Source organism: Rhipicephalus microplus, chromosome X (genome assembly GCF_043290135.1).
Source record: "Rhipicephalus microplus isolate Deutch F79 chromosome X, USDA_Rmic, whole genome shotgun sequence".
Lineage (NCBI taxonomy): Eukaryota > Metazoa > Arthropoda > Arachnida > Ixodida > Ixodidae > Rhipicephalus > Rhipicephalus microplus.
The window spans coordinates 266,116,020-266,137,727 of NC_134710.1; the positions used below are offsets into that span (position 1 = coordinate 266,116,020).

The window sequence follows — 21,708 nt, forward strand, 5'->3', positions numbered from 1 at the left end:
ATCGAACCTACGACCTTCGAATAACGCGTCCGATGCTCTAACTACTGAGTTATCACAGCGGCCTTCCCTCCATCCACTTTTTTGGGTTTATATGTGAATTTAGAAGTAGAGTGTCAGTCAGCGCCATATATAAGCCAAGCGACGAGTGTGAAACACTCTTTTATGCTCATATGTGGCGTCACGTAGCACGTGAACTTTTATTACGAGTGGGCAGCTGAATAATAGTCCCTCGTATACAACCTAATGACACCAAGTCTGCCAGTACGAGACCCTCGTTAATGAATAGGGGAATAAAGTGCATACTTAAGGGCTCGTTTTTCCGTCTTTTGACACAATATTAAAGAGATGTAACAAACAGTAATGCCAAAGAATGTACAGTGGAAGTTATTAGAACCAATGGAATGTAAATAACAAAGAAAAGTGGGTGAAAAAATAACCAGCCGTGAGCAGGAATCGAACCTACGACCTTCGAATAACGCGTTCGATGCTCTAACCACTGAGCTATCACAGCGGCCTTCCCTCCATCCACTTTTTTGGGTTTATATGTGAATTTAGAAGTAGAGTGTCAGTCAGCGCCATATATAAGCCAAGCGACGAGTGTGAAACACTCTTTTATGCTCATATGTGGCGTCACGTAGCACGTGAACTTTTATTACGAGCGGGCAGCTGAATAATAGTCCACTTTTTTCCACTTTTTTGGGTTTATATGTGAATTTATATGTTATATGTGATGATATAAAATATACGTTATATGTAATTATATGTGAATTTTGGTAAATATGTGAACAGCTGGTTATTTTTCACCCACTCTTTGTTATTTACGTTCCATTGGTTCTAATAACTTCCCCTGTACATTCCTTGGCATTACTGTCTGTTAGATCTCATTAAAATTGTGTCAAAAACACGGAAAAACGATCTCTTAGGTATGCACTTCTTTCCTTTATTCATTAACGAGGGTCTCGTACTGGCAGACTTGGTGTCATTAGGTTGTATACGAGGGACTATTAATCAGCTGCCTGCTCGTAATAAAAGTTCACGTGCTACGTGACGCCACATATGCGCATAAAAGAGTGTTTCACACTCGTCACTTGGCTTATAGATGGCGCTGACTGACACTCTGACTTCTAAATTCACATATAAACCCAAAGAAGTGGATGGAGGGAAGGCCGCTGTGATAGCTCAGTGGTTAGAGCATCGAACGCTTTATTCGAAGGTCCTAGGTTCAATTCCTGCTCACGGCTGGTTATTTCTTCACCCACTTTTCTTTGTTATTTACATTCCATTGGTTCTAATAACTTCCCTTGTACATTCCTTGGCATTACTGTCTGTTAGATCCTATATATATATATATATATATATATATATATATATATATATATATATATATGCAGTTCTTAGAGCACAAGATTTTTGTTCGTTTCGTGTTTATATCATTCATCTCAGTTCATTTATCCAGGGCATCATTATCGTTTCATGTCTGAGAAGACAACTGTAGTTTCATATTTTGGACACATTGTGTTGAAAAGGTGCATTAGCATAAATATGTCTTCTCAGACACTCTGACGGTTTTGAACAGGCCCAATTTAATCTCTGGCTCCATCAGCTGTTTCATTCTAGTCCTTAACGAAATATAACATGAGCTTGACCTGAGAAGAGAAAATAAAGAATAGAAAAAAAGTAAGGCTTTTATTTGCCCTCATTCTCAGTTTCGACTACAGTTTTCACTACTCTCCCAACGTTTCCGTAAGTTCGATGTCTAGAATCACAAATTACATCTCTCGGGTTCCTTGCCATTATAATTAGTTATCATTGACATTTAGCCCCTTGATAACTTCCCGGTATTTATATTTACACGAGCCACAATACAGTAGCAGCAAACGCACCTGAAATCCAGTGGGGGCTAGTCCAAAAACTTGATTGTGCGCATTGTCTTGATAGTCGCAATCGCTTCGTTTACATCATTTGGCACAACGTCCCAATGGTACAAAAGACAGCAGGCCATGTAGTTTCCGCCACGAGGATCGCACTTGGCAATCTGGTGGGCGGGCATGAAGCAGGCTTTCGTGATCTATGGGACAGTAAGCTGCTCGTGGTATGCATTTTCTGCAAAACTCGCTGGAGAATAACTCACGAGGGGGAGGTGGATGTGAGGGTATGATACCAAGTTGGTCTGGAACTGCGTCAAGTTGACGTTCAGCGTGCCGTCGAACCAAGGAGAGGCAGTGATGGAGGAGACTGACTGGACGATGGGCCTGCTTAGATTCGTGTAGGTGGGCCTCTCAAAGTCGAGGCTGCGGCTGCAGATGTCGTAGATCGCCTCGTTGTCGAACATGAAAGTACAGTTTGCAATAGCCTCTAAAGTGTTGTGCGTGGATAGATCCGAGTTATATAGGATTGCACGATCTCAGGACCTTCTCGATCAGCCCATGTATTTGACTCAATAGCCTGAATGAAACTAGTCTTACGTTGCTAATACTCATTCGCATTAAAGACTAGTGACGCACATATCATTAGGATATAGGCAAAGTTGTGCACAGCTAAGCGCGAGATACTTTTTTCCTTTTGCCTGGAGTGTGAAGCATAGTATGCATCTAGAGCTTGAATTCGGCGGAGGAATTAAACTGAGGTGGTTGGCGCCCACCACTGACGTCGGTGGTGCGAGAAGGGGGCCCCGCCTGTAATAAATTTTGGTTTATTAATTGTTGCACAAAGACGGGGTTGGTTGGCTGTAAGCGTTAATCGTGCCTAAGGCGCGCAATCTGGGACGTATTGTTAACTTGTGTTGATTGTTTCAGTCCGCTTATTCATTGTGAGATAATAAGGTAACGTGTCTAAAACAGTTTCACAAGCGGTACGTTCCGATTTCAACAACTTTGGAATTATTAGATTTTATGACTACCATCAGACGTCCTTTACTTGCAGGGGATCTACGTGTTTCGGTGTATGCATCCGCGTTGGCACGCTTCTTTAAACATATATTGATAATCGAGGTTTTGCGTGTTGCAGTATGTCGCTTTGTTTTACGTAACGCTCGCAAGGCTCGAATATACGTCAAAGTGTTCATGTAGCCCATTGCGGGAAATTCTAGCTCATTTTTTAAAAATTCATCCGCAACGTAGGTTGACAGATGCGGCCCACACTCTTGCATATTGAGGAGTTCGTTAAGAACTGCATTCGAGCAAATCCATGCCTGTTCACTGCTGAATTACTGTACCTTAAGTTTCATTCTAAAAAAATGAAAAAAAAATGGCAGAGAGCTTGAAACCACAAGCGTAGAGTTAGTAAAAGAAGCTGTCGCTAACTTTTTTGGGCATTTATTTTCTTTGGTGACCTTTTTACTACGTAAGTTTGCAAACGCTTAATTGTGGGTTCTTTTGGTCACTGTTGCTAGCTTTTTGTCATGCACCTGTTTAACGAGGCATAATTACGCAAATATTATTTGTAATAGTATTTTTATATAGTCCTACGCTACGTTACCTCTGGTACCTAATATAATTGTACACTGTCTAAACAAACAGGCCATTAAAAAACATTTATTCTGAAGAATTAGCGCCCACCAGAACCAGTTACGTTCACCAAACGTAGGAAAATAGCCAGAAGCATGTGCGAGCTGAACGTGTCACGTGGACACATCATTGTGTGCAAGAGTGAGTGCCGAGAGCCGTTGGAGTCTTGCAATTCAAGTTGACGCTTTGTGGTGGGTGATGCGAGCACGACATTGCTTTTGTACGAAGTTTTTTGCTTTTAGCCGCTTTCTAGGACTAGAAATAATTAGCTCCTTACCTTTTTATTCACTATTTTACGTGATTAGGCTAACCGTAGATGTAATTACTAATACGTATAGCTGACTCCCGTCTGAGGGATACTGTCTATTTCTGTATCTATTTACAAGATTTTTTAATTATTACCCCAACACTTCAGCAAAATAGGATGTAGCCTTAAAGGCAGCGCCTGCCCATTTTTTAGCAGTTAGAAACTTTTCGCGTTTAATTTTCATGCACTCCAACCGCTCGTGACGTATACGTTTAACGTAAAAATAACACGGAAGTAGCCGATTTGTTGCAAAACAGGTGCGCGCAACTCGTCAGTGGATAGGATTGTGAACAATGTCAATATTGAGCGAGGCAAGAAGAAGTTAGCAGAGAAAAGACGCGTGAGAATGAAGGTCGTCCAATTAAGGCACTGATACGGTCTAAGCTCGCAAAGTCAGAAGTTCTAAACCATGCAGGGTGATTTTTTTTAAGGAAAATAGATTTTCAAACAGGCGAGGCGTGCTACGAGTCAGATGAAAATGGGAGTTGATAGGCGGTCAGGTGGTATTCTATTGCTAAAAAAGTGCAACAGAACCCGCTACTTAGAGCTAGCGCAGCAGCCTGGCATGCTATGACAAAATTCTGTTCGAATGGAGATGTCGATCCATTCTCAGTCGTATATTCACTTAAGATGTGTCAGAAGAAAATTGTTAAAAAAGAACAAAAAGTGGTCTGGGGTGCGGCCTCAACTGCATGGCGACCAGCTGCCGGTAATGCCCTCCCTCACTGCAGCAGGATTGGCCAGCCTGGTGCTGTACCTGGCCCCGACCTCCCACGAACGCAGCAAATAAGTCTTGGCCCTCAGTATCCAGCGGCTGCGAAGACTCTGTCCAAAGCGGCGGTGAGACCTGTGACGCAGCGGAGGGTGCTAAGAATCCCTGGGTCCTGACAGGAAGCCATTGGAATCTGAATTTGGCTACCTTAAACGCTATTTAGTGAGGCTAGTCTAGCTGTGCTATCAAAGGAATAGGTGTTAAATGGGATGTAATAAGGCTCAGCGAAGTTAGGAGGACACGTGAAGCTTATACAGTGCTGAATAATGGACACGTCTTATGCCACAGTGGATTAGTTACCAGAAAGAAACTAGGAGTGGGGTTTCTTATACACAAGAATATCGCTGGCAACCTAGAGGAATACTATAGCATCAGTGTGAGGGCGGCAAGTATCATAAATAAGTTTAGCAAAATGTACGAGATGTGGGCGGTACAGGCCTGCGCGCCTACATCAAGTCATGATGATAATTCAATTTAACCCTTCTATGAAGACGCATAGTAAGCAATTAAGAAAGTAAAGACTGAGTATACTAATCAGATGGACGAAAATAGGCAAGAAACAGGCCGGAGACCATGCAGTGGGGGAATATGACATTGGCTCTAGAAATACCAGAGGGGAGTTGTTGATAAGGTTCGCAGAATGTAATGATTCACACATCTTGTATAACTTTTTCAGAAAACGACCTGACCATAAGTGGAAGTGGTGAAGCCCTAATGGCAAACTAAAATTAGACGTCATTCTGTGTGCACACCCAGACATTGTACAGAATGTAGAAGTAGTTGGCAAGAGCAGATATAGCAACCGTAAAATGGTGAGACCTCGTATTCACCAAGATTTAAAAAAAAAGCAAAGGCATAAGCTGATACGCAAGATGAACTGGCGGTGAGAGGGAAATTACAGGAATTCAGAGTTTTGCTTCAGAATAGATTCGAGGCACTAAACGAGATAACCTACGTTAGCGTTGACAAAATGAATGATAATTTTACTAGTATCATAAATGAGTGCGCAATTGAAGTTGGAGGTACAGTCACCAGAGAGGAAACTGGCAAACTATCTCAGAAAACGAAAAAAATCTTCTTAAGAGACGACAAACGATGAAAAAGTCAAACGCAACCGACAAAATAGAGCTGGTTGAGCTTTCGAAGTTAATAGGCGCAAGGTAGCGGACATCAGGATGTATAACACGGAAAAAATTGAGCAGGCTGTAAAAAGCGGCAGAAGCCTGAAATCGCGAAGGGTGACTTGTGCATAGGCGAAAACCGGATGTATGCATTGAGGAACAGGGAAAGCAATGTCATAATCAATATGAATAGGATAGTGGAGATGGCGGAGGAGTTCTACAGAGAGCTCTACAGAAGTCAAAAGAAGCAGGATAATATTGTGAGAAACAACAATAGACCGGAGGAACTCGACATCCTACCAGTGACGACAGAGGAAGTAAGGCAAGCTCTAGAAAGAATGCAAAAAGGCAAAGCCGCTGGTGACAATAAGGTAACAACGCACCTCCCGAAAGATGGCGGACAAATTGTGTTAGAATCATTAGCCACCTTATATACGAAGTTTCTCTTGACAGGAAGGGTACAGAATCTTGGAAAAACGCCAACATAATCTTAATTCATAAGAAAGGAGACGTCAAGTACTTGAAAAATTACGGGATAATCAACTTACTGTCCGTTTTCTACAAACTTTTTACAAAAAGATCACTTATAGAATTAAGGCGATATTATAGTTCACCTAAACAAATGACCAAGCAGGATTTCATACTGGCTATACACAATAGTTCATAATCATACTATCAATCAAGAAATATAGAAATGCGCTGAATACAACCAACCACTATACATAGCTTTCATAGATTACGAGAAGACGTTTGACTCAGTCGAGACATCAGCAGTTATGCAGGCATTAAGGAATTACAACTTCGAAGAACCCTACATTAACATACTGAAATAAATATACAGAGGATCCACAGCCACCATTATTCTGCATAAAGAAAGTCACAGAATCCCAATAAAAAAAGGTATAAGACATGGAGACACAATCTCTCCAATGCTATTCACCGCATGTTAACAGGAGGTATTCAGGACCCTAGACTGGGAATAGTTAGGGATAAGAGTTATTATAGAGTACCTTAGCAACCTGCGATTCGCTGATGACATTGCCTTGATGAGTAACTCAGGGGACGAATTACAGCTCATGATTACTGTACTGGACACGGGAAGCTGAAAAGTAGGTCTGAAAATTAATATACCCAAAACTTAACTAATGAGCAACCGTCTCGGCAGAGAACAGCACTTTGCGATATATGGAGGGATGATGAAAGTGGTAAAGAAATATGTATACTTAGGACAGGTAGTAACCGCAGAGGCGAACCATGAGGTTGAGATAACTAGAAGAATAAGGATGGGATGAATCACATTCGGCAAGCATTCTCAAATCATGAATGGTAATTTGCCACTAACGCTGAAGAGGACGGTATTTAACAGCTGCATCTTGTCAGTGCTTACCTACGGAACATAAACCTGGAGGCTTATAAAGAGGGTTAAGCTTAGCGAGCGATGGAAAGGAAAATGATAGGTGCAATCTTAAGAGACAAGAACAGAGCATAGTGAATCAGGGTACAAACCGGGGTTAAGGATATTATGGTTTAAATAAAAAAAATGGACCTGGGCTAGACACGTAGCACGTAGGCAGGATAACCGCTGGTCATTAAGGGTAACTGACTGGATTCCCAGAAAAGGCAAACGCATAAAAGGGATACAAAAAGTTAACGAGGCCGATGAGATTAAAAAGTTTGCGGGTACAACGTGGCAACGGAAACCACAAGACTGGGTTGATTGGCGGATTATGGGAGAGGCCTTTGCCCTACAATGGGCATTGTTAGGCTGATGATGATGATGATGATGTCTTCTAGAAGTCTTTCAGCTCCGGTTGGGGAACGGAGAATAATGGAACTGAAAGAACAGAAAATGCAAAGATATGTCAACCATTTTGTAATAACCAGTATGCTGCCCTGTAAGGAAAAAGAGATGGGGGAGTTTGAAAGTAGAAAAAGTAAAGAAAGTGGGTGGAGAGAGAGATAGGACCGGGGAAGAGAGAGGTAGCAAAGTAGGGAGCACACACATACCGTGACAGTTCATCCGTCTTGTGCAGTAGCCATAGGCGTCAGGCTCTGCTCAGGCGGCGCTGCGAAAAGCACCGCCACCAGCGCTCTCATCGCCGTGCTAGTCCTAATTGGGTAGTGCAAAGAGAGCCGTCCACAAGCAAACGTTCCTATATAGACTATCCTCTTTTGTCGGTGTTGAGGCGATATTTCCTGAAAATCAAGGACCTTTCAAGCTTCTTCCGTCAATCAAACCTCGCTCCAGAAAAGTGGGAAGCTCATCAAAGCGAAGTGCGGGTGCAATGCAAAAGAGATGTTTCAAATATTTTGGCGTGCTGGGACTAGCAATTTGAGTACAACCAAGCATCACATGACATCGAGTTCGAGGCGAGCATTCCTACGTGCGTTCTGTAGGGCTTAAGTGCTTAAATGTTGGCCCATGCATGATGCCAAAGCGAAGAACTACCTACGCGAGCAAGGTATCTCACGATACTCGGTTTATCAGATGGTCATGGCGATTTTCGCCTTTGTAGTTGCGTTATACATCCATTTCTCGCTTACTGTTTTATTACGCATCCTAGAATGTTCGACTCATGGTTGTTGTCAGTTCGTATATGTTACAAATAGAGATACATGGGTTCCCACTTTCTCGGTGTACGATTGATTGATATGTGGGGTTTAACGTCCCAAAACCACCATATGATTATGAAAGACACCATAGTGGAGGGCTCCGGAAATTTCGACCACCTGGGGTTCTTTAACGTGCACCCAAATCTGAGCACACGGGCCTACGACATTTCCGCCTCCATCGGAAATGCAGCCGCTGCAGCCGGGATTTGAACCCGCGACCTGCGGGTCAGCAGCAGAGTACCTTAGCCACTAGACCACCGCGGCGAGGCCTTTCTCGGTGTACGACGTATGCAGAACCGAGTCCTCCGAGATGCCTCAGGCAATCGCAAAGACCAACGACAAGAAAAACCTGATAACAGTCACGACCAACATTTTGCGATTTACCTGCATGACGTATAGGTGTTAGCATTCACTAATTTTAAAGCCGGATCTTACAGCCTACGTGCGCGGAGCTGTGTGGTGGCGACCACTTCATATTTGCGGTGGTCGTGCACGGCGTGTGCGATGTTTATAGCACGGTACTCAAAACAATAACAATAGTCCTATATTATCGCACCTTCTCATGTACCGGCGGTGGAGAACGTAATTCGGTTACTCAAGGCATTCGCAACGGCCCGTATCCATTGCACTCTTGAAAAAAAGTTGGTAAAAAGGTAGCAACTACAAGGTTACGGGTAGTAAATGCAGTGTTTACTACCTTTTTTGAGCCATCACTACCATTTTGCTACATGTTTGCTACCTATGTTAGTAAACAGTTACTAGCTGCAACCGTTACTAGCTTTGTGCGACCTGTTTTCTACCTACGTTAGTAAACAGTTAGTAACTGGAATGAAATAGGTAGTACTTTAGCCTTTGCTACCTTACTTGCCCCGTTACTACCTTTTTGCTACCAGGCTGTTGACTATCTAATCCAAAATGGTGTGTGGTTTTGATTCTGATAATTATTGACAGACATCATCTCGCCATATCATAAAAAAAATGACGCAAAATATTATCATCATCAGCTTGACTACGCCCACTGCAGGGCAAAGGCCTCTCCCATGTTCCGCCAGTTAACCCGGTCCTGTGCTTGCTCCTGCCGTTTTATACCTGCAAACTTTAATCTCATCGGCCCACCTAACCTTCTGTCTCCCCCTAACCCACTTCCCTTCTCTGGGAATCCAGTTTTTTACCCTTAATGACTAGCGCTTATCCTGTCTGCGCACTACATGCCCGGCCCATGTCCATTTCTTCTTCTTTATTTCAACTATGATATCCTTAACCCCCGTTTGTCGCCTAATCCACTCTGCTCTCTTATTGTATCTTAATGTTACACCTACAATTTTTTTTCCATTGCTCGCTGCGTCGTCCTCAATTTAAGCTGAACCCTCTTTGTAAGTCTCCAGGTTTCTGCTCCGTAGCTAAGTACCGGCAAGATACAGCTGTTATATACCTTCCTCTTGAGGGATGGTGGCAATCTACCTGTCATAATTTGAGAGTGCTCTCCAAATGTGCTCCGCCACAAGATTATTCTTCTAGTTACTTCAATCTCGTGGTTAGGCTGTGCGGTTATTACCTGCCCTAAGTAGACATAGTCTTTTACAACTAGAAGTGAACTATTACCTAGCTCGAAGCGCTGCTCTTTTCCGAGGTTGTTGTACATTACTTTCGTTTTCTACAGATTAATTTTAAGACCCACCTTTCTGCTCTCCTTGTCTAACTCCGTAATCATGAGTTGCGATTCGTCTCCTGAGTTACTTAGCAAAGCAATGTCATCGGCGAAGAGCAGGTTACTAAGGTACTCTCCATTAACTCTTATCCCTAACTGTTCCCATTCTGGGCTTCTGAAAACCTCCTGTAAGCACGCGGTAAGTAGCATTGGGGAGATTGTGTCCCCCTGCCTTACACCCTTCTTGATTGGTATTCTGTTGCTTTTTTTATGAAACACTATGGTAGCAGTTGATCCTGTGTAGATTTCTTCCAGAATGTTTATGTATACTTCATTTACGCCCTGATTCCGCAGTGTCTGCATGACACTGCGGAATCAGGACGCAAAAGATATCCATAGATAAAAAAAAATACATTTTGTTTTAAATTACGCAATCGAGATATGTAAACGTCATTCTGATATTGTCCAATCAGAGAAGCACAAATTAACGAGCCAAAAGCAAATGCTTCACGCGTTGTAATAGACAATCACGACAAACCTAGTAAATTACAGCAAATGAACAAGACTGGTAAACGAAAATAACCAGACGGTCACAATTAGCCCCGAGGACGGGCATATTTAATCCTCTGCGGCGTGTCTCCAAATATTGTCATTGCTTTGGCGCGTCAAACCCCAAGAATTAATAATATTTTTTCACCGCTGATATACTAGCCCTATGAAGCACTGAAATGCACCGAGAATAAGTTCGGTACCTTGTTTCGGCCAGTGTACATACCGCCTTTTTGTGGCTCTTTGATAATAAATAGATATGACATATAATTTTTATAAATAAGGCTGCTTAAAAGTCTTGTGCTACGTTCCAGAGTACACCTAACCAGGTAGTAGAATATATTGCTATAGGTTCACATTTGTTATAATTCATTCTGAAACACAAGTGCTCCTCTGCGCCAGACATGCACCTGCAAAGTAGGAGCTATATATATATACCCCACGCTTACTTCATGCTGTATGCGTAAAAATGACTAAACGTGTTTGGTCTAAGTATTCTTTACGATAATGGCACACCACGCTACATTACCCTAAGCTGTGTAGTAATGAAAGCATGAATTGACTAATATTAACAATGAAGAAATAATATGCCAAAATGAATGAACAGGTTGATAACGGTTACTACTATTTTGTTGAAACCATTAAAAGTTACTACCCATGGGTGCTAGAAGTTACTAAATGCTGGGAGTAACAGCAAAGATAGTAATTGTTACAGCCCTCACCATTACTAACTGCGCTTTCGACCTGCGTTGTAACATATGTGACAAACCATTACTATCTCAAAGTTAGCAAATACTACTACGTTTTTCTAAGAGTGTGGTCTCGCCGTTCTCGGCTTCGCGAAAGCTATAATACGTAAATCGGTAAAACTGATGTCCTTTACGTCCGTGGCAATGCAACATCAGCGTTGGCTGAGATCTTTCTTCGTATAGCGCGGTGCTGTTACGTCTGCTCTTGTTTTCGCTGTTGTTTTGGTGAGTTAACCAGCAAATACTTCATGGCACTTTGGTGACGCGTCCGGATATAGCGGAGAGAAATTCGTATCTCTTAGTGTTTTATACGGAAAGGCACGTAATATGTAGGTCAATCGTTGTTTCACACTTGCTAGTTGCTCCTGGTTGCGCAGCAAATAGTGCTCGTTTGCACTACCCAAAACTGCGCCAACAAGTGGCGCCACGTGTCGGCAAAACTACAGTGTCTGACGTCTGTACCCATCATGGTTGGCCTATAACTGGCTCGAAAGCAGGTGTGGATACAGGGGGGTCCTGACTTTTTGTTTTCAGTAGCACACGAACCTTATCATAACATAAATACCGTTAAATTGTGCTCACAGTCATAAGCGTGTGCGGGGTTCCCCTTTAAAGGGGGGGGGGGAAGGTTCGTCGCAGCGCCGCCCTCCCTGTCATGTCAATTTATGCAGACGTCTTCGCGCTTTCTCTCGCCCCCTTCCCTATATTGTCAATGTATTGGGTTGGCTTTGTGCTCCCTATGGTCACTTCTGCCCCCCCCCCCTCCATGCGCAAGCTTATGCTTTCAGTGGTGCCACTCATATGGCCTCAATAGTAATAAGAGGGGGACGACAAGCACGGAAGAAAGAGAGAGGGTCTTTGGGGGAAAGGGTGATTGCCCTCCTCCCCCCTCTTCTGGATCCAACACTGCTTGAATATCGGTTGCTTTCAAAACAGTTGCTTTCGGTCAATAGACGTGTCTGAAGAAGAAGACACGTTTGCAGTGAATATCTTACTTCCAGACATACATGGCAACGTGTCGTTCCACTTTCACTAATTTCTTTTAATGATGAACCAACTTCATTTTCTTCAATTAAATTATCCGTAAACAGCCCTTTAAACCGGCTGTGCCTAACCATAAATATTTCTGTGGGGCCCTGTGAACGTTAACGTTAGCCCGTTTCGCAGTCTTGTTACACTTAAATCACGCGCTTGAGTACTCTTCCTGGCTTGGGGTCTCTCACTTTTTTTTTTATTTTTCGTTTCACAAGCTTCTATATAATAAATGTTTTTTCTCTCTTTCCCTCTCATTTCTACAATTCAAATAAGTATTTCGCAAGCTAACTGGTGCCTCTCGATGCTTGAACTATCACGTTCGTGGATTCGCATCATAAATGCGGTTCATTATCAGCATCCTATAGGTTCTTGCAAATGTAAAAATACAGCCGCCACCATCAGCATTGCGGAGTTCTAGTGTACAGAAATCGCACCGACTATAAACGTATTGGAAAACTGGTGCGAGTGAAACCAACTTTGCTAAATCAATTTGTTTTAGTGGCATTCTTTTGCAGGAGGCGGGCCCCACGACAGGAAAAATAGAGAGGCAAAAGAAGCGTGATCCGCAATGCGTGCGGTGTTGGTGGTGGAACACGCGAGTCACGCGAACGGTTCAGGTCGCTTCACTCGCTTGCTCTCGGAGTGTGGCCAAGAATTAAGTAGCTGTTGTTGGTTAATTGATCTATCATCGTTTCTTATACTGCAACAGTTGTTTGATAAGTGTTTTTTTTTGTGCAGTTCAGACAAGACAAGATGCCCTTATCTTCGCCAGGGCCAGGGACTTTTCTTAGGTCTGCATCTACGGATCCGAAGGAGGTGCCAGTGGATCTTTTCTTGCGCAACAGATTATAATCGGTTCCAGTGGCTCTAGTCCCAAACAATGACGGTATCATTCGGATAAAAAACGCGAAAATAATTCAGGCGGAATTACGCTCAGTGACGGCCCATTACCAGTCCATAACGGAGGTCCGCCAGTTCGGCAGAGGAGACATACTGTGCTTTTCGCCAGACCAGTCCTGTGTCCTAGATCTACTGAAGTACTCGATGTTTCCATCCCAGCCGGTGAGCGCGTTCATACCTTCTCATTTAGCATGTACCCGAGGTCTAGTGCGTGGCGTTGATGCCAACATGCCACTCTCCGAAGTATAGAGCTGTTTTCAGTTATTTCAGTCTATCGGGTTAGACGGGTGGTTGATAAGAACAGAATACCAACTGAGTCTGTAATTGTGACCTTTGCGGGATCAGTCCGACCATCAGAAATTAAGGCTTGGCCTTTAATTTACAGAGTAGAGCCGCTCTCTCCTCGTCCGCTCCAATGCATAAAGTGTTGGCGTTATGGTCACACAATGAAAGGTTGTAGGTCAGCGGTCAGGTGTAAGGTATGCGGGGAAGGTCACAATTCTAGCGACTGTCAGAGTAGTAAAGAAAAGTGTTGCCTATGTAACGGAGCTCATGCGGCCGATAGCTCTAGTTGTTCGGCAAAGGTACGTGAACTGCAAATTCTAGAGATAGTAGAACGAAGACGTGTTCACGGAAGGAAGCAGCATTTGAAATACAAGCACGAACACAAGGCTTCGCCGGTGTTACAGCTCGTAATATGCCAACAATGGAAGCTCTCTCTGTCCCTATTGCGGAAGCGATTGAGAAGGCAGTGGAGAAGGCAATGGAGCGCATCACTGGGAATCTTTGTGACTCCTTGGCTTAGATCCTATCGAACCAGATGGCTTAAATGTTGGGTACAGCGGAAAACAACCTCAGTGCACCACGTAACATTAGTGACTCCTCGGAGTTTGCAAAGGAGTATGACTCTGATACGCCACAGCAGGCTACGGAAGTCCTTCACATTCGTAACTCCCCTGAAATTTCGAAGGAGTATGGCTCCTATACGCCACAGCAACCTACGGTAGCTGCAGATTCAGTAGAGAAAGGTAGCGTATCTCGATGCGAGCTTACCAGGAAAGTGGAGGACTCAGACGAAATGGAGATGGATCCCCGATCACTAAAGCGCTCGAGATTTCCTTTATACAAAAAAGGCATCGCACCTGTCAATTCAAAAACCAAAAAGTACCAGAAGAACACCCTGTCTAAAACTGATTTTCTTAAAGAAAATATTCTAAACAAGGCCATCGCTGAGGCTACTTTAAAGCAACAATAGGGTCACTTAAATCCTTCATTGGAATTGCCGATCGATTCACTCTGCAGCAACTGATCTAATATATTTGGCATCGAAATTTTCTCCAGATATTATTGCACTACAGGAAAATTGGCTTTCAATGCATCAGTCTTTTCAATTAAATAGATTCAGATCTTTTCGTCTAGACCGTCCATCGAAAGGTGGAGGTTTGGCATTTTTTATTAATAATAGAATAAGTCTCAAAGCGGAAATTGCGTATAAGCTCATGTCACCTAACAGTAAAATTCTCGCCTTAGAAATAACCTTGCCAGGCTGCATGCCTTTTTTGGTGGTGAATGCATACTTTCCTAAATGTGTAATAGATACTCGATGTTTATACGCTGCAGTGACTTCTAGTTATCAAAATAAAATTCTAATCGGCGATTTCAATTCTCATCATACGTGCTGGGGTTTCCGAACTGATCAATGCGGTAAGAGATTGTGGAAGTGGACAGCGGATAATAACTTGTGTTGCCTGAATTCAAGAACACCCACTTACATTAGTGATAGGTCTCGTTCAGCCTTAGATTTAAGCTTTGTGAGTTCATCCCTCACAAGTTTGTCGTGGAGTGCGTGTGATTGTGCAACTAACAGCGATAATTTGCCTATATTATTCGAGATTGCGTGCCAAGTTATAATGTCAGGCTCTCAGACTCGATTGTTTATTAATTACACCAAATTTAGGAAAGATTTGGAATCTGCTTTATCAACTCATTCTGAAGTGCGAGAAGATACGAAAGCCATGAGACTAAGTGCACTGATCAAAAGAACATATAAAAATGCAGAATTCATTGTGGAATCCGCAAAGAGTATAACCCACAGTCCGTGGTGGAACTCGGACTGTGCCCGGGATTTCTGACGAAGAAAGGCAGCTTGGAAAAAACTTATGTATAACCAGTGCCCCCAAAACTGGTCTGATTACAAGTATCACGCTGCAAGTTTTAAACGCACAGTCTCTCTAGCCAAGGAACAATATAATAGAAAACATTATGATCACTTTTCAAAAGCTTGTAACAAAAAGGCGCTGTTCAGGTTCATGAGATCACGTAAAATGATGCCATCTCCAAATAATATAGGGTTTGAGATTATGTCCTTGGAAGAAACAAAGAAATCCTTGGAAATCACGGCTAAAGGCGTGAAGTGTAGATTTACATCAACTAAGCCTTACGATCCCCCAAAACCAGCGTTAACGATTGAAGTTACTGAAGTTACAGAGGAAGAGTTTGCACAAGTGATACAAGGTTTGCCCTCGTCAGCTTCTGGTCCGGATGGAATCACAGGTGCTATGATAAAAATATTATTCAAATTATCACCATGTGACCTACTAAACACTGTAAATTATTCGTTAAAGTGTGCCTAGATTCCGTATGAGTGGAAATTAGCTAAAATAGTGCCGATACAAAAGAGACAAGGATTCGGATATGTCATAGAAAACATTCGACCCATTTCTCTCACATCTAATATGGTGAAGCTCATCGAAAGAGTGCTCCGTAAAAGAATTCTAATATGGATGGAGGAAAATTCGATATTAAATCCAAATCAAATTGGCTTCAGAACAGATTGTTGAATCTGGTGTGCACACGCAGATTTAGAAAGCCGCAATTCAGCTTGCTCGCAAAAAAAGACAACATGTGGCACTAGTGACATTGGATATAGCTAAGGCATACAATAGTGTAGATCATTTAGTTTTATTAGACATATTAGAGCCACAATCTCCCAAAATACATATTGGCGTGGGTGAGGGAATTTTTGAGAGGAAGAGAGTTTTATTGTTTCAAGGATGGGTGCGCATCGTCAAAGTGCAAACAAACACGCGGTGTCCCCCGAGGCGCTTTATTATCGCCAGTTCTATTTAACATCGTAATGAGCACTATACCGCATTGCCAGGACGTGAAGGAGTTCGTATATGCTGATGATATTGCATTTTTCACGGCACATAGTGACATATATTCTTTATATCAAAATCTACAGAGATATGTCAATACGCTTGAGAGATGGCTAGATGCAGTCTGCATGACCTTAAATGTGAATAAGAGTGCAGTATTGATATTTCCGTTATCCGATCCCATCTCGATTTCAATATGTTATAAACAAGAGCCCATTCCGCTGGCGGAATCTCTTGAATATTTGGGAGTAATTTATAATGCCAACCTAAACGGGACTCCCAACATAGAAAGCATGGAATCTAAAGCACAATTCTTCGTAGACTGAGCAGCCACCGATATGGTCTACGCAGAAGCACAATGGTGATGATATATAAATTGTATATGCGACCAATCCTAGAATTTGGGTGCGTATTGTTCTCAGGTGGCCCTGCTTATAAAATAAAGCCTCTGGTTATGCTGGAGCGAGAAGTCTTGAGATGGTGTCAAGGACTTCCTAGGTTTGTAAAAACAATGTTTTGTATCAGAAAGCACGATTACCTACATTGCCTTGCCGTTTTTGTATCCTAACGGTTCAGACGTTTCTGAAATTTTATAGCTATGCGCCAAGACGATCTGAATATGATTTTATAAATGACCAAGACACCTTTTTTCTAGCCCATTGGCCACGGTTTCGAACACCTCAAAATGCTTTTGTTCAGAAACAACTAGATAGGATAAATGCAAAAATTTGAGATGTGATTGCGGCGCAGGTTACAAATCAAATTCTTAAGATAAAATTCGATGAGATTTTTCCCTCTAGGCCCAAATTACAGTCCTATAGGGTCTTAAATAGCCGTCAGCAGGATTATCTTGCCCACGCAGAAATGAATAATATTATAGCCACAGATGCTTCAGTAATGGATGAAAGGACAGGTGTAGGTATATACTCCCAGTAAAATCAGGTTCTCTTCTCGATGTAGAAGAAACCACTTCTCCCCACTCGGCGCCCGAAGCGCACCACCCGTGGTGGTGTAGCAAAGTGGGAGAAGAACCGTACGCCGCTATCCCAATAGCGGCTATTGGCCTGCTGGACGCTTGACGAGGAAGCAGAAGCAACGCTGAAGAAGTTTTAGATGGCTGAGAAAAACTTGTATTTACAGATTTTACAAAACAATGGACATCAATGTTACAAAAAAAAAAGGAAAAGAAAAACAACTTGGAAATGAACCGACTTCTGTAGGGCGACCCTACGGGGTTCGGCGGAGCCGATGGTGCCTAACACCGCAAGCTCGGTTCAGAACCCCCCGGCGGAGCCACGGGGCCTCTTCTTATCTCTTCCTGGCGCTCCGCCCTTACCACCATCTCGGCACATAATCACTAGCTTGTCCTCTGATTGGACAGTACATTGGGTACATTAAAAAAAAAAACGCCACGAGGATCCCGCCTTCGTGCACGTGGGACTTATGCACTCTCCCCAAACCATACAACAACCAAAACGTAAATAAAACAAAACTAGAAAAAGCATAGAGGCCAGGGCCAGCTTCGCGGCGCCCAATTATTTAGACAGAGCTAGCTGTACTCGGTAGTGCGGCCATAGGGCGATTTCTCTCTACCACGTCAATTTCTTGACAACGGGGCTATAATCCTTTTGCCACGGTGCGCCGTACGAGGAACCGCTCGCTGACCGCGCATATTTCTGCTTACGAGTTCCTTTGCCCAGATAAACGGGGATGTAGTCGAAGACATGCCCGATTCAACAATAGGAAACCCAGGCGTCGAACGGGCGACCGTCACCATTTCCCGTGTCGCGAGCCCGCTTCTGAGAGTCACTGGACCAAAGCCGACCCGGCAGAAAAAGGTCGTCGGTGACTTCAGAGTTTTCGCAACGCGCGCTGCCGATTTTGCAGGCGCGCAAACAGTACGTGGCCGGGCCATACGCCGAACCGATGCGAGGAGTCACCGCGGTGCGCGGGGTCTCGGAAGAGGCCCGTTGATGCGCCGACTGCCAGTTCCGAGAGGCAATTAGGGGGCCGTCGCAACGACGTTTACAATCTCAACCCTTTCGTTGCCCGGGTTGGTTCCCTTTTCTTTGAGTTAGTAGTAACTGGAAACGCTGGACCGTCGACAAAGCAGGGCAATATGCTGGCGCCGCGTGTCTGCGCTCGTGGCAAAACCGGTCGGTCGCGCTTCAACCGCTTGTCACTCAAGCAACGCTGGCAGACCGTGGCTGACATGCCTTCTTAAGCTTACGCCGCAAAGCCAATAAAAGCAAACAAAAATTGCCGCGCTACGAATTCTTACCGCGGTCCTACACCCCCCATCCAAGACTTCGCAACAACTTGCGTACAGTGTTGCCGAAGTAAACCCACACACAAAAAAAAAACGGACCGCGCTCAACCAGTGGGTGTACGGTGGGTTAACAGCTACTGCCAACGGCCGGGGTGTCCCACCCACTACGCAGTGGTTACGCTGCACCTGGCCGGCAGCAGCATGCGCAAATTCTCTCCTGCAAAGAAAGCGCGCAAAAGCCCCACTTGGTCTCGGTGCTCAAAAAAAAAACACACACACAATGAGACAAACCAATCTCCAGCGCCAGCTGACATGACAAAGCTACTTGGTGAGCTGCCCTGCTCTCTTAATATAGCGAGCCTATTCCAAACATCATGCGGCTGAAACGCGGTATCTATCCCCGACCAAACATGCCAGAGCTGCTCGCTCCACGCGCCTTTCCACCAAACGCTTATGATGCATGCAACATCTCACATTCCCTGCCGTGGGTAATTTTTTGCACACTCTGCAAGAGTTTTCATTAACATGACACACACTGCAACACATGCCCCAGCACATTTGGGCGCTGTTGCCCCACCCAACATAATAAAAAAAACGCAACAAAAAAATATTGGCACGTAAAAGCAAACAGACACCACACGCAGTTCACACCACTACACTTGGTAATTGTCACACACTGTTGTATGATGTTCAAAAGTTCCATCATCATTCTGAAGTGTTATTGCCATGTTTGCACCATAAATCCATCACTTAGTCCCGTGGCACATAACACTCGTTCCCCCTCCTTCACTGATCGCGGCTGCGGGGCTTTCAGGCTACTGCACCTCCTCCCAGTATTGGTTTGTCAGCCGGGAAAGCGCGTCTGCATTAGCATGTGCTGTACCCTTTCTGTGTTGCACTACCACGTCGTAGCGCTGCAAAGCCAATGCCCAACGTATCAATTTGGCCCCTTGTGGCGAAGCTTGAGTGAGGTACGCGAGTGGATTGTGGTCGGAGACGACAAAGATTTTGGCCCCGAATACCCAAGTGTCGAACTTTTTGAGTCCCCAAATGACACCAAACGCCTCGCGTTCTATCGTAGACCATTTCATCTGAGCAGGCGTGAAGCGATGACTGGCAAAAGCAATAGGGCACTCGGTACCGTCATCGGCCATTTGGGCCAAACAAGCTCCCACAGCGATAGCGGAAGCGTCCGTAAAAAGCCAAAACGGCTTGTGAATGTCTGGAGTGGTTAATTCAACAGCGCTGCACAGGGCACCCTTGAGTTTTGCAAATGCCTCGTCGGCCTCGGGCGTCCAAGGGATGTGGTTAGGAACATGTTTAGCCGTCAATTGGGTAAGGGGCTTGGCAATGCCAGCAAAATTGGGTATGTAACCCCGGTAATACCCGCACAGACCTAGAACGCTCCTTAACTCTTTTTTATTCTGGGGTACTTGCAGCCCCTCAATAGCCGCGAGCTTGCTGGGGTCCGGACCGTGCTTTCCCGATCCCACAATATGTCCGAGGTAGCGGATAGACGCGCACGCCACCTGACATTTTTCCATGTTAGCTACTAGACCTACGGACGTTAGGGCGGAGAACACAGCGTGGAGGTGCCGGACGTGCTCCTGTAGGGACCTGCTGAAAACCGCAATGTCATCCAAGTAGGCACAAGCATACGCCTCATGGGGTGCTAACAGCTGGTTCATACTTCGCTGAAAGCTGGCTGCCGCATTCCTGAGCCCAAACGGCATTACCCTCCAAGCAAACTGGCCTAGGTGCGACACGAACGCAGTCAAGCGCTGTGACCCCTCCGCTAAGGGAACTTGCCAGTAGCCTCGTCGGAGATCAATGAGAGTTATATAACTAGCCTGACCTACATTCATAATCAGTTCTTGCGGGAATCCCATCGGGAATGCGTCTGGTTCGGTTATGGCATTTAAGCTTCGGTAATCGAGACACAGGCGCACCGTGCCATCTTTCTTTGGGACGCACACAAGGGGGTGAGCAAATGGACTTTCGCACCGGTATATTAAACCAAGCTCGAGCAGTTCCGCTATCTGTTTTGAAACCTCGTCCTTCAAGGCCACTGGCATGCGGTAAGGGCGGCTACATTTCGGCGTAGCCCCTTGCATAAGCCTTATCTTATGTTCGCCGACTTGCGCGATCCCCACTTCTCTGCTAAATAAGGCCGCATGGCGTTCAAACACCTTCCGTACTAACACTCTCTCATGGGGCTGCAAATGAGCCAAGCTACCCGCCGATAGGATAGATGCTCTGTCGTGCGAGGAGACAGGACGCGGCACGTATTCCACCTCCCCGAACTCGTGGTCGTCATGGAATATGACACCAATGCCAGCGACCCGGCACGTGTACGGGCGCAGGTGGTTGGCATGCACTAGCATACGCTTACCCGCCGGCGTCTCTAAGTAATAGGAGTGTTGGCGGTACTTTCCTGTGATCCTGCACGGACCTACCCATTTCGGTTGCATCTTACCGGAACGGTTGCTATCAAAAACAAGCACCTGCTCCCCAAGTTGAAACTCCTTTTCTTTCGCACGAAGGTTGTATTGCGTCGCGTACGCCCTCTGTTGTTTAGTTGCGGTCACGTTAGCAGCTTCCGCGGCTATCTCCAACTGTTGCTTCAGTTTTCGCATATACTCCGCCTGCTTGTCTGCCACTGTCGCGGGCATTTCCTGTTCTCCCGTCCAAGCCCTCTGTAGGATCGCGAGCGGACCGACCGGTTTTCTGCCGTACATCATCTGGAACGGGGACACGCCCGTAGTGTCGTGAGGAACTTCTCTATATGCCCACAGTAGAAGTGGCACGAACTTGTCCCATTGTCGCCCCTGTTCAGATATCACATGGAATAGCATGTTTTTGAACACTCTGTTCCACCGTTCGACCGCCCCGTTGCTTTCCGGGTGCTCCGGTGTCGAAAACCGAGGGGAACAGCCGAGGCGCGTCAGGAATTCGCGGGTCAGCGCGGCGGTGAAATTGGTCCCGCAATCTGAACATACTACCTCTGGTATACCGCTGCGGCTGAAAATTTCCAACATTGCGTCGCAGGTAGCTTTAGCTGTCAATGATTTGAGACATATG

The 21,708-nt window shown here is 44.7% G+C and overlaps 1 non-coding gene and 1 pseudogene across 1 annotated transcript; one reads left to right on the top strand and one right to left on the bottom strand.

Annotated features, from left to right (window-relative positions):
* The first annotated feature begins 1,168 nt into the window (after positions 1-1,168).
* Positions 1,169-1,241, top strand: TRNAK-CUU (transfer RNA lysine (anticodon CUU)). The gene has a single exon. It is a non-coding gene; the product is annotated as a tRNA-Lys (tRNA).
* Positions 1,242-1,900: 659 nt separating this feature from the next.
* Positions 1,901-13,376, bottom strand: LOC142775245 (tubulin alpha-8 chain-like; annotated as a pseudogene).
* Between the last annotated feature and the right edge of the window lie 8,332 nt (positions 13,377-21,708).